Source organism: Armigeres subalbatus, chromosome 3 (assembly GCF_024139115.2).
Source record: "Armigeres subalbatus isolate Guangzhou_Male chromosome 3, GZ_Asu_2, whole genome shotgun sequence".
NCBI lineage: Eukaryota > Metazoa > Arthropoda > Insecta > Diptera > Culicidae > Armigeres > Armigeres subalbatus.
Genome location: NC_085141.1, coordinates 340,607,028 through 340,621,525, shown reverse-complemented (window position 1 = coordinate 340,621,525; position 14,498 = coordinate 340,607,028).

The window sequence follows — 14,498 nt, the reverse complement described above, 5'->3', positions numbered from 1 at the left end:
GAAGCCTCCTTTCAAGAGGCCCGGAAGCCTCCTTTCAAGAGGCCCGGAAGCCTCCTATCAAAAGGGCCGGAAGCCTCCTTTCAAGAGGCCCGGAAGCCTCCTTTCAAGAGGCCCGGAAGCCTCCTTTCAAGAGGCCCGAAGCCTCCTTTCAAGAGGCCCGAAGCCTCTTTGCACGAGGCCCGGAAGCCTCCTTTCAAGAGGCCCGGAAGCCTCCTTTCAAGAGGCCCGGAAGCCTCCTTTCAAGAGGCCCAGCCTCCTATCAAAGGGCCGGAAGCCTCCTTTCAAGAGGTCCGAAGCCTCCTTTCAAGAGGCCCGGAAGCCTCCTTTCAAGAGGCCCGAAGCCTCCTTTCAAGAGGCCCGAAGCCTCCTTGAAACAGGCCCGGTAGCCTCCTTTCAAGGCCTCCTTTCAAGGCCTTTCAAGAGGCCCGGAAGCCTCCTTTCAAGAGGCCCGAAGCCTCCTTTCAAGAGGCCCGAAGCCTCCTTTCAAGAGGCCCGGAAGCCTCCTTTCAAGAGGCCCGGAAGCCTCCTTTCAAGAGGCCCGGAAGCCTCCTATCAACGGGCCCGAAGCCTCCTTTCAAGAGGCCAGGAAGCCTCCTTTCAAGAGGCCCGAAGCCTCCTTTCAAGAGGCCCGGAAGCCTCCTTTCAAGAGGCCCGGAAGCCTCCTTTCAAGAGGCCCGAAGCCTCCTTTCAAGAGGCCCGGAAGCCTCCTTTCAAGAGGCCCGGAAGCCTCCTTTCAAGAGGCCTGAAGCCTCCTTTCAAGAGGCCAGGAAGCCTCCTTTCAAGAGGCTCGGAAGCCTCCTTTCAAGAGGCCCGGAAGCCTCCTTTCAAGAGGCCCGGAAGCCTCCTTTCAAGAGGCCCGAAGCCTCCTTTCAAGAGGCCTGAAGCCTCCTTTCAAGAGGCCCGGAAGCCTCCTATCAAAGGGCCGGAAGCCTCCTTTCAAGAGGCCCGGAAGCCTCCTTTCAAGAGGCCCGGAAGCCTCCTTTCAAGAGGCCCGGAAGCCTCCTTTCAAGAGGCCCGGAAGCCTCCTTGAAACAGGCCAGTAGCCTCCTTTCAAGGCCTCCTTTCAAGGCCTTTCAAGAGGCCCGAAGCCTCCTTTCAAGAGGCCCGGAAGCCTCCTTTCAAGAGGCCCGGAAGCCTCCTTTCAAGAGGCCCGGAAGCCTCCTTTCAAGAGGCCCGGAAGCCTCCTTTCAAGAGGCCCGGGAGCCTCCTTTCACGACGCTCGCACGCCCCCTTTCAAGAGGCCCGCGAGCCCCCTTTCAAAAGGCCCGGAAGCCCCCTTTCAAGAGGCCGGAAGCCTCCTTTCAAGAGGCCCGGAAGCCTCCTTTCAAGAGGCCCGGAAGCCTCCTATCAAAAGGGCCGGAAGCCTCCTTTCAAGAGGCCCGGAAGCCTCCTTTCAAGAGGCCCGGAAGCCTCCTTTCAAGAGGCCCGGAAGCCTCCTTTCAAGAGGCCCGGAAGCCTCCTTTCAAGAGGCCCGGAAGCCTCCTTTCAAGAGGCCCGGAAGCCTCCTTTCAAGAGGCCTGGAAGCCTCCTTTCAAGAGGCCCGGAAGCCTCCTTTCAAGAGGCCCGGAAGCCTCCTTTCAAGAGGCCCGGAAGCCTCCTTTCAAGAGGCCCGAAAGCCTCCTTTCAAGAGGCCCGGAAGCCTCCTTTCAAGAGGCCCGGAAGCCTCCTTTCAAGAGGCCCGGAAGTCTCCTTTCAAGAGGCCCGGAAGCCTCCTTGAAACAGGCCCGGTAGCCTCCTTTCAAGGCCTCCTTTCAAGGCCTTTCAAGAGGCCCGGAAGCCTCCTTTCAAGAGGCCCGGAAGCCTCCTTTCAAGAGGCCCGGAAGCCTCCTTTCAAGAGGCCTGGAAGCCTCCTTTCAAGAGGCCCGGAAGCCTCCTTTCAAGAGGCCCGGAAGCCTCCTTTCAAGAGGCCAGGAAGCCTCCTTTCAAGAGGCCCGGAAGCCTCCTTTCAAGAGGCCCGGAAGCCTCCTTTCAAGAGGCCCGGAAGCCTCCTTTCAAGAGGCCCGGAAGCCTCCTTTCAAGAGGCCCGGAAGCCTCCTTTCAAGAGGCCCGGAAGCCTCCTTTCAAGAGGCCCGGAAGCCTCCTTTCAAGAGGCCCGGAAGCCTCCTTTCAAGAGGCCCGGAAGCCTCCTTTCAAGAGGCCCGGAAGCCTCCTTTCAAGAGGCCCGGAAGCCTCCTTTCAAGAGACCCGGAAGCCTCCTTTCAAGAGACCCGGAAGCCTCCTTTCAAGAGGCCCGGAAGCCTCCTTTCAAGAGGCCCGGAAGCCTCCTTTCAAGAGGCCCGGAAGCCTCCTTGAAACAGGCCCGGTAGCCTCCTTTCAAGGCCTCCTTTCAAGGCCTTTCAAGAGGCCCGGAAGCCTCCTTTCAAGAGGCCCGGAAGCCCCCTTTCAAGAGGCCCGGAAGCCTCCTTTCAAGAGGCCCGGAAGCCTCCTTTCAAGAGGCCCGGAAGCCTCCTTCCAAGAGAAGTCGAATTTAGGGAAACAAAAAAAAAACAGACATGTCTTTTGTTGATTAGCCGCAAAAAATATATGAAATCATCATCGTCATCATGGAGTCTATTTTGTTTCGACGTTTCTCCGTGTAGTAAACGGTAGTAAATTGTAGTAAAGGCTAAGTTCGAATGTAGAATATGCCATAAGTTCGAAAATGTTTTTAATCATATCCAACATGTAGTTTTCTCTGTGGACTTTATTTTTGAGTAGATACTACAAGCGTTGAGTTTTGTTACTTTTTATTCATACGAACCATTTTTTTACGTTTTATTCCCATTCATTGGGATCTGTTCTTTTGAGAAACGCTTTTTTTTTTAACTCAACATGCACCACTGAAGGCCTCTGAAAACCTACTGAAAACCTACAAATTTGCAATAACTCGCAAACATAAAATAACACGCGTAGCGGTGCTAGACTTTTCAAATTAACTAAACAAATTCTGATTGAGTCACTTGGTTTTTCTGGCTTTAAATCACTTTCGGATAAAATTCCACGCCCGACATTTGACGCAACGGAGCTTTTTTTCCACGTCCACTCGCGAGCGCGGCACTCTTCGATGATATTCTGGTTTTGATTTAGCTCAATGCCAATAAACCACGCCGATAAATAAATGTAAAGTATTCTTTAGCATAATCACATTAGTCTTAAATGAAATAAGGTTTTAAATAGGATTTGAATCAGAATACAAAAAAATCCTACAATTACTATATTTGTATATACATACTTACTGATATAAAACTGAACTGAAATAAAATTGATCAAATTCGAGAGCACCCACCCCACGATGAATTCCTTTGACAAATGCTGGGGTATTGCCTTATCGTCAATGGTAAACGGGAACACGGCGATTTATCACAGACTGCTTCTTCTGTTACTCTTATTCTATTGGTCGTAAAGCAGTTATTTGAATTTGAGAAAATGAATTCAGAATTGCGTACATAATGTTTCGTTTCGTTTCGAAAAATTTCGAATTAAATGTTCGTTAATTTCGTATCGTTTCGAATCACCACAAACATTTTAAATTTCGTTTCGTTTCGTTAGGAAAAAGTGTCTTCTCGCATACCCTTAATATGATGCAACAAAAGATGCTAAAGTGGAGTCGATATACATACGTCATATTGTACGGGAAAGTACCTATAAGGCCTCCACTTTAGCATCTTATGTGGCACCATATACGATCTTGTGTTGACTGGAATGTCTAGTCCTTCTAGAGACTCTAGCAGCATATGACCTCTGGCGTTATTTAGCCGGGAGGCCCAGCCCGTTGCCCACTCATTGAAGTAACCTACCACAACTATCGGTTTTAAACCAGTTAGTTTCACTACAAGATTACCGTCGTGCCTTGACTTCAGGGGCTACTTTGGATTTTGGATTTTCTGAAAAAATTAAGCGAAAAAATACAAATTTAAAACATAAAGTTAGCATCCAACTATCAATGAGATATCCGAATGGTAATAATGACGATTTGATAGTAATTTACTTTACATTTCTTGTTTCAAAATGTCCAAAATAGCCCCCGATTTGTCAAAAGAAGGCCCACACAACGGTATCTAATATCCTAGTGTACTGTTCTATACTCTATCTAAGAGGACAGTAGCAGCCTCAAAAGTAAACTACCTGGACAGAAGCCATGAACAGAATAACAAAACATGATATGGTTTTGATTGATATAAGAGATAAAAGAACAGGCAACAATATCAAACATTTGCACTGAAATATCATTTGAATATCAAGATTTGCTATGAATAAGAACAAACTAATGGCACATGATATTGATCACTTCCCGGGTAGAGGTTAATAACAAACAAATAACATAATAATAACAAATTTTGCCATGATATCAGATTTAGTTATTCCTATGTTATTTATAAATAACATAAAATAGCATCCCAACAACAAACTTTGTTATAATAGTAAAATTAGTTATTTATAAGCTATTTTAAAAAGGAGCAGAACAACAAATAAAGAACAAATTTTGCAATCATAGCAAAGTTTGTTATTCATTTATCATTTGCATTTTCAACATATCAATAATAACTGATTTTGATATTTTCTTTTCTTTAAATGTTTTGCTATTGGTTTGTTATTATAATAGCAAAATGAGTTATTTATGTGTTATTTGCTAGAGCAATGTCTGTTATTATTTTTGCTATTTTAGCAACTATATCAAACAAACTAATATTATATTTTGCTATTCAGTTATTCATATATTAATAGCAAAATTTGATATTATTTTGCTGTTTTCTTCTACCCGGGTTCTTACAAATAGCATAACTTGATCTCCTCATGATATTTAGTGCAAAATATTGATATTGTCGTCTGATATTTTATCTCTTATATCAATCATATCAATATCTCATTTTGCTATCTTATCAACATTTGATATTAATAAGCTATTTTCGTCTACTCGGGTACGGTTACTTTTGTCATAACGAAGCCTATATCGTCAGATGATGAAACCCAATTGCTATGTTTAGGAGGGATGCGATATGGGTTGGATGCCTTTTTGGCGTCAGCCAGTGGTACCTGGAATGACGCAACCTACGTACCAGCATAACTTTTCCGCAACTTTTTATACGCGGAACTCTTCCGCATAGCATCCTGGTTCAGGACGAGGATCGTCCTTCTGGGTTAACATCATCCCCTATGCCAGTGAGATTTTCAGCTTATCAGCCTTGACGATAATTGCATTGTCTCTGCTCTTCCTGCCGCGACCATTGGAAGGTGTGCCCTTTCCTCTACGGGCGCACTCCACTTCTTAGATACCATTGCCTTCGCCTCCTCTGCCGCAACTGTTGAATTTTTTCGCTCCTTTTTTTGCATTTTTGGGTTCACAACCTCCATCTCCAGGGCAGGAATTCCTCCCAGCAAATCTCGTAGAGGATGGAACTGGCTTCTGTCGTTCCTTAGGGTCAGCCACATGCTCAACCTTCTCCAGGCAGACTTAAAAAAACTTCCTCTTATGCTATACCGGCTTGGCACTAGCTCCCTGCAGGTTGATTGTCATACCGACCTTTCTTGGCTTTGGAGGTGCTCCAGTGACATCCATGCGTCTGCAGAGTTCCACAGTCTGACTTTCTTCAACAGGTTTCGATCACCGTTTACTTAATTTTTACTTAACCTCACTGTCACCTCTTTCACCTCGGTAAGTTGGTGGATCTTTCGTTCCGCCTTCTTGCTTGCCTTCCCAAGGACGTCCACTCCTGCTTTGCCTTTATAACTCAGGGCTGGTAGCGACCGATGCCGCTCAAAATAGTGACTTTAGTGACCAAAGATGACGAAAAAAGGGACCAAATAGTGACTTTCAGTTTCAGTTGCAAGTTCGATGAGACGAAGTCAAGCGTTTTTGGATCGAAGAAGAATCTTTTTTTCAAATTATTTGTGACGGAAAACATCTTTCACTTGCCACTCTTTTCTCTTAGAACGAACTTAGAAGAGAATCAAAAATCGTACACGCTAACTTTTATCTACTCAGTGACTAAGTAAAATTGGATTGCCCTCTATTGCAAATCAAATTTTTAACGTAACTGGAAGTGAGCGAAACATGGTTATTACTTATAAGACCTGTTTTTCTTCCCCGAAAAATGATTTCTCGGCAAAAATCTGCGTGAAAGAGAATGAGTTAAAATAACGATCACTGGATTAGCTGAACACCTACTTAAGAAAGATGCAGAGAACTCTATGATTTGTCATAGGTGCCACGGAAGAAAACACATTTTAGTTACTAGATAAAGATTGTCGCTGTCGTCGTTGTCCGGAACATCTTTTGCTGGCGAGGATAGGGGATCTAAATGTCAATGAAGGAAAAATACATACGATTTGACAGTTAAGTATCACACATGTTTCGGACAGAAGAACAAAGGAAACCGAAACGACAATCTTTATCTGATAACTAAAATATCTTTTCACGGAAGTATTTGGAATCTTTTATGCGAAAGGAACAACAGTACGGATCGTTTTGGTAGAAACCAAATAAAACATTATGAAGATTGTACAACAAGCCTGGGATTGAATTGCTTATACACCCAGGTTTTTTTTTACACGGTTTGGTTTTAGTCGTTTAAGACCTTCAGCTTCAATGAAACAATGAGTTGACCCCACCAAAAAATTCACAAAAAATCAAAGAAAATTCAGGGGGTATTTATAAAGTTGTGAAAGTTCGGGTTTACCGAGAAATTGATGAATTCCAACCGTGTAAAAAAACCTGGGTGTAATGCCGGACTTGCTGTGCGCATTCATGAACGATTGGAATTCAACAGCGCATGCAATCTTCAAAATTGGGGATACTTGATCTTCTTTCTATACTCACTAAATAATTTATTTTTTCAGAGCAAATTCTCCATTACATCTGTCAAATCTACAAAAATATTGCCGCTTGAGATTTTTTTTATGGATGACGGGATCAAGTCTCCTCATTGAGGCAACAACTCAACATCCGAATTTCCTGAAATTGGAAATGTTGGCATTTCTATCAGTGAAGACCATTTAGCATATTTTTGGCATTGTGCTGTGAAAAAAATGATAGCATTTGGTCATTATTGGAAGAAGTTGTTCAAATTTTGCGTGGCCACTAAAAACATCTTCAGGAGGGACAAAACATAGTAAATAATAGAGTAAATAAGGTTGTCAATAAAAAACATAGCTCGCCACATAATGATCATTTGTCTAGACTCTATACTCTAGAGGATCTTAATACGCTATAACAATACTACTTTAGTTTTCGGTAAAACTGGGGAGTATCAACTCTCCCAGGGGTCAAGTCTCTCCACCTTCCCTTACTATAAAGTTTGAGTTTTTATCGGCAAGTCTCCTGCTTGCATGACTGTATACCAATTATAAAATTTGTGACGTAGAATACCTTTAATTAGCTACTGACGAAATGCCAATAAGAGCAGCTAGTGAATGGGTGGCTTCCCCCCGTAAAGCTGGTAGATCACTTTTACGTATTGTTTTATTTACGGTGTAAGATCTACCAAACCGAACCCTAGCTTAAACCATTTTTCAAACTAGAGCAATAAGTTGTGGTATTTCAAGGATTTATCGTATTTAATCCTCTCTACCAATTGCAGTTTTTGAATTGAAAAAAATAACTTTACCCTCAGACTCAAATTCCTCTCGTTTGAGGCTAAATTGTATGCAGCGGAAACAGATTTTCTAGCAATTAGTTATAAAACCAGGGCCAGTGGCGTAGCCAGAAAATTGGTCTGGGGGGGGTTTTCTGAACATTTTTTTTCGTAAAAAAAAATTTCTTCCGAAAATGTTGTCTCCTGGGGGGTTTTGTACCCAAAACCACCCCCGTGGCTACGCCACTGACCAGGGCCCATCGACCTAGGCTGAACTAACTGCTGGAAAAAGTTCGAGTGAGGGTTCCATGGATGTACTAACTCTTCATGAACTGGTAAACAATGGTAGTTCGAGGAACACACGGAACTTCTTGTTACTGAACAACTTCTCTAGATTGAAATGGTCTTGTAGATAGAGCCAAATCCCGGGGTTGTAGCTTTATCGGTGATATTCTGGAAGCAAGACAAGGATGTGGCTAGGGCTCCGATGCATGGCCAATTAACAGTATTACTGTTCTGTTCTCTCAAGGAAAGATTTGATAAGGGGTGCGCTTTCAATGAGATTGCTCTCTGTGAAGGGTCTAAATAGCGGGACCGTAATTTCATTTCCGCCATGAACAAAGCATCATCTGACGGATACATAAAGCTAAGTTTAAAAAATCTTAGTTAATAGTTTCAATATAGTTGAAAATAGTGACTTTTGGCGAGAAAAAGTGACTTTAGTGACTTGAGGTCGAAAAAAGAGACTTTTTAGTGACTTGCCCGAAAAAAGTGACCAAGTCACTAAAAAGTGACCCGCTACCAGGCCTGTAACTACATCGCAGAGTCAGATCTTTAAGGTCATTACTTACTTCCCGTAGTTGTACCAGAAAGGACATGGTTACGTCCGTTATGTCCTTAATCACCTTAATTTTCTGGCCTCTCCTTGTGGTTGGTTAGTATCGACGGGTGCTTCCTTTGTCATGTCACGCTTCTCGCTATCGCTTCCCCTCGGCAATCGATGGAGTGACCTGCTAAGACCACTTCGTCTGACGAAAGAATCCAACATAAAGCCTATTCTCCTTTATCACTTGTTTTTTTTGACGTAGGACTACGTCTGTCTTTTCAATATTGGGGAACTCTTTACGATTGCGAAAATCAGGGACCGTCACGAAAATAATATAGACTTTAAACTTTAATATTTCAGCCGTTTCTCGATAGATTTTCATTTTTTTTGGACCATTCGATCAAGGATGAGTCAACGATTCTTTACTAATACTGATTTTTGACTATTTATTATCAATAATTGATAAAATGTTTACGAATAGGTAAACCAACCAATCACGTACATGTATCACTAGCACAGACATCAAAAATCAGTCACTTGCGGGTTTGGATCTAATCCTCAGTTTCAACAAGATTTCACGCAGAGCGGACGCATCAAAGCGATCGCAGCGGAGCGGACACAGCATCACGGGGGCGCTGGTAACATTTTCAACGGAAATCCATCGCATTGGTGGTGGTCCTCGGTGTGTTGCTGCAGATCATTCAAACCAACGAACCAGTTTTTTAGATGAGAAAGGGTTGACTTTAAAAAATAGCATTGTTGCGATCCCGTGCCGCCAGTGACGATGCTTTTATTACATTATTGGGAAAGCGCATTGGGCAAGAAAATTGGTCCTTCTGCTGCTTTCCGGCGCGCGACCCATTTTTATCGGGATTCCGCAAAGAGCGGTTTAACCATTTATAAGGCAGTGGCAACTATATTGCCACCAACAAATTATATGTTTTTCTGTTTATTAACAAGAGCTCTACTTATTATTTCCCATGTAGTGACTATATTTACTACCTAGTAATCCCCCAGATGAATTTGTGCTATAAAAATTTAAATGCCAATTTGAGAACGGGTTTTCACGAACAGATCGTAAGTTCCGAGTGGAAGAACGCTGAACGCTTCGCTAAAAAATGTAACGTGCCTTGTTTTGATTTGTTTTACGTAAAACCCATTTTTTTTAAATCTCTTATTTATTTTTGTTGCATTTTTTCCCGCTTGCAAGGCAGTAACATAGGCAAATAACATTCTCCGACATTGTCTGCGGAATCCTCATCAAAATGGTTCGCGCGCGCCGAAAAGCAGCTTTATTAAATCTAATGAAGAAATTCCATTAGCCCCGCCCCTTCATTAATTGTTATGAAAGCACATTATATATGGCATGGCAAATGCTGGGTAAAGCATACCATTGGTACTTCGCGTACCTGAAGGAATAAAATAGACCCCATCTCGCGGTCCTTAGCCTCTTACCCAGCAACTCCTATCCCTACCTCCCCGCGGTGCTGGCCGGGATACGAGCAACCTTAGGGAAGATCGGGTAACCAACCCCGGTGGGAACTATGGTCGTATGCGGACAGGGAAGGGGGGATTTGCTCTTCTCCGGAGTTGCAAATCTTATTGAGCGTCTGTTCTCCATGTCAGGATTGGCTCACAACAGCGTCTGTTCTTCATGTTAGGGACGGCTGATCATCGTCCGAGTGCCAGCGAGGGACTCTAAGTGAAACTGTGCACCATGGTCCACCGGAAATTTAGGGGGTTTGGTGTCAGGCCCTGCAAGCCAGCCTTTAAAAAATCATAAGCAACGAACAATCAACAAGAGAGTACGGACCGGAACCATCGGCGAAGACCACTGCGACGAAAAGGGACTAGCGACGAGAACAGCTTCCCTGGGAAGCTTACCAGACTGATCAAAGCAACGGTGGATGGTGTGCAAAACTGTGTGAAGATTTCGGGCGAACACTCCAGTTCGTTCGAATCGCGCCGGGGACTAAGACAAGGTGATGGACTTTCGTGCCTGTTGTTCAACATTGCGCTAGAAGGTGTCATGCAGAGAGCCGGGTGTAACAGCCGGGGTACATGGACATTGTCGGCCGAACATTTGCAAAGGTGGCAGAACTGTACACCCGCCTGAAACGTGAAGCAACAAAGGTTGGACTGGTGGTGAATGCGTCAAAGACAAAGTACATGCTTGTGGGCGGAACCGAGCGCGACAGGGCCCGCCTGGGAAGCAGTGTTACGATAGACGGGGATACCTTCGAGGTGGTCGAGGAATTCGTCTACCTCGGATCCTTGCTAACGGCTGACAACAACGTTAGTCGTGAAATACGAAGGCGTATCATCTGTGGAAGTCGGGCCTACTACGGGCTCCAGAAGAAACTGCGGTCGAAAAAGATTCGCCACCGCACCAAATGTGTCATGTACAAGACGCTCGTAAGACCTCTACGGACATGAAACATGGACAATACTCGAGGAGGACTTGCAAGCACTCGGAGTATTCGAGAGACGGGTGCTTAGGACCATCTTTGGCGGTGTGCAAGAAGACGGTGTGTGGCGGCGAAGAATGAACCATGAGCTCGCCCAACTCTACGGCGAACCCAGTATCCAGAAGGTAGCTAAAGCCGGAAGGGTACGATGGGCAGGACATGTTGCAAGAATGCCAGACAGCAGCCCTGCAAAGATGGTGTTCGCTTCCGATCCGGCAGGTACGAGACGGCGTGGAGCGCAGCGAGCGAGATGGGCAGACCAGGTGCAAAACGACTTGGCGAGCGTGGGGCGTATCCGAGGATGGAGAGATGCGGCCTCGAACCGTGCATTGTGGTGTCAAATTGTTGATTCAGTGTTATCTGTTTAGATGTTAACTAAATAAATGAATGAATGAAGCACATTATATTTACACCCATACAGATCACAAAGAGGCGGGGCTAACGGGCTTAGTTTATTGAATACAAGAAAGCTGCTTTCCGGCGCGCGCAAGCCGACAAAATTTGATGCAGCGGAGCGGACACAGCAGCACGAAGGCGAAGCAGTGGCAATGCTGAAAATTTATTCCAAATGGTGGAGGTTTACCGAAAAATCATCAAGTGGCGGTCGGAGAATTTCAACGCAAGGTACTGACAAGCGTTTGGATGCAGTTAGTTATTGGAAAGACGCATTGGGAAAAGAAAATTGGTTCTTCTCAGGACCAGCATTTTAAGGAAAGAAAGAGTTAATTGCGAAAATTGATTGTTTCGGTGGCATCGGGTTTGGCGTGGTAGCTTGGTTGCTGTTCGTGATTCCGTCCGTTACGTTTGAGTTTTGCACTTTGAAGAAAGTTCATATCGGATTTTCGGATTAACCTTCTTTTGTATAATGACCTTTTTGGAGGACACCGTCCTCAAAAATGGCCGAAATAAAGGAGAAATAAGCAGAATCAGAAGTGGCGTAAAACCAAACGTAAATATATTTAATTGCAACGTTTGGTTTTCGCCCGCGATGTAAACGTCCGTGGCAAAGTAAGGATTGTGATATCCCCGACTGAAAGCCAGTCGAGTGGCTTCAGCGGACGATGAGTCATGTTAATTCCACGGTTAGAGAATCAAAGTCCATCCAACTGGGATCAACTATTCGACTTCTTGATTAAGTTGGCCTCCGAGCAGTTTGCTCAGTGTTAATAAATCGAAACAAATTATTATGGCAAATACCATCAATTTCGAATAGCTACGTAGTCCTACGTCACCTTTGCGTACAACCCGATTGGGCTGCACCTCTGATTTTTTGTTTGTTTTTGTGTCGCTATTTGATCCCACAAGTTGCGCGAGAAAATTGATACGACACGCCACAGCTCCACAGAACGTGGTAAAGGAACGTTTTACTGTGGGGGCTGGCCAGTAGGGTTGTGGTACCGTACCGGTAGTACCGCAAATACCGGCAGTACCTGCGATTTCCAGTACCGAGAAAACAATTTGAACACAAGGAGAACCGGTATTTACTTTACTAAGGGAATAAAAAAGAAATATGTAATTTGATTATGAATAAACTGTAATGTTCAGAAAGTAAAAAGTAAATGGATCGAAGTTACAAATATCTCATAAACAAATCACGAAATTAAAAGCTTCTAGGCATAATACGCAGTTCTGAATTGATTCCGGCTTCGAACAGAGAGCAAATTTGATATCCCAAAAAGTTTTGATTCAGTCCGAGGAAGACGATTTCAATGCTCTAGTTAAAGCACTTGATGCTTCTTACTTGACCATATACATAAATATCAGTAACAGATCAGTTAATTTTTGTAGAGGATCTAATGATGAACAACCCGAAAGTTTGAGATACATTTCAACACAAGAATCGCAAAGTTACATGAATACCAGAATGCAATGTAATTATGTTCAATGCTGAAGCGATGATTAGGTATGGTCATGAAAGTTCTAGATTTGAATCCTGAATAAATTCAAAATTAATCCAGTGAACTTAATTTGATTGGCTTTAAGATAGTTTGGTGAACTTATTCTTGAATGCTGTCTGAAAATATTTGAAGATTATTAGATTTTTCTAGAGAACGCTGTAGAGAGGAAGACGTTGTCCTGCATAGTAGGCGAAAATGCGAGTTGTGTGTGAACGATTCCATGCAAATCTTTTTTCACGTTTTTCACAATATACTCATCTTTACTCGTAATTCTTGCATGAGGAGATATCATATAAACCCGTCGGAAACTATAACGAATGTAACTGCTGTAAAATCCATCCTGCCGTTTTCGAGTTATGCGGATACGAACACAGACCATTTCATTTTTATTATATAGAAGATTACTGTATGAAAAGTAGTCTAATGTTTTTCTTAGCTTTTTTGCACACTCATACACAAACACACATACACACGGACAGACAGGCATTTGCTCAGCTCGTCGAACTGAGTCGATTAGTATATAACACTATATGTCTCCAAAACTTATATAAAAAATTCATTTTCGAAGTGAAATGATAGCCTTTCGGTACAAGGCAAAAAGCTATCGTTATCATATGAGTAAAGTCTAAAACGACATTTGCTTAAATAAACTGCCATAGCAATTTCTTTCAGCATGATAATCACATAATATGAGAAACATTTGTCTTAAACGGCGAAAACGTGCGCCCGTAAAATGTGCAACAATGAACACTTTTCGCCAAAGCATCACCAAGAAATATACACAACACACATGAACACAACCATACGCAAAGATCATGACGAATAAACTCTGGGTGGACAGCATGCAAGAGGAAAATACTGCTGTGACTAGAGGGAAAAACATATTCATAATTTGTGACACAGTCTCAGGCTAGACTCGTGTAACGTATCTAGCCAGTGGTGAATGTAAACTTCCGCGAAATCACATCATCTTTCTCGGGAAAATCGGGTCAATGAATTATGAAATGATGAAACAAACTTTGATGATGTGTGAGCAGTTTTGATAATTTGGATTCAGGGGAAAGTGGGCTAAAGGCAAATGTAATAATAAAATACTTACAAGGATATGACTTTCTCAGTCTCTGGGTTGATCAAGGCGGTTATATTTTGAATTGCTCGACGTTTCAGCAGGATGTATTCTGCCTTTTTCAAGGAAAAATTACTAAAATAACACATTGCACTATTTGTTAACTCAACACATAACAATTATTGAACAACCGTTTTTCGTTTTGCAAAAAATGTCTGTTTTTGGGTTTTGGGCTAATGAAAATGAATAATTATAGGACGGAATAATAAACGTTTAACATTAGACTCACAATTTTGAACATTGAAAATTATTAATTTAGGTAACGAAACGGAAAAACACTGCAAAAAGGTAAAACACATATCCTTGTAAGCAAAAATATTTTCAGTTATCAATTAATAACAGTTATAATATATTACTTTACACTAACCGTATTACAACTTCAAGTCAATGAAGGAATAAAAGCCCACCTCACAAGTTCCAATACAGCAAATACCTAGACCTTGATTTCTCTCTCCATATTTATGACATTTCGGGGAACAGTCAGTATGCGTTGGTCTCGTCATTTCAAGCCATGAGCGCTGGAGCCGTTTTTGTTCCCACAGCACCCATGAACATCCATATAGATAGTCATCGGCCGTTGTTTATGTCTGTCTAGCTGGTAGACCACTTGTTAGAAAAGAAAAAAATACC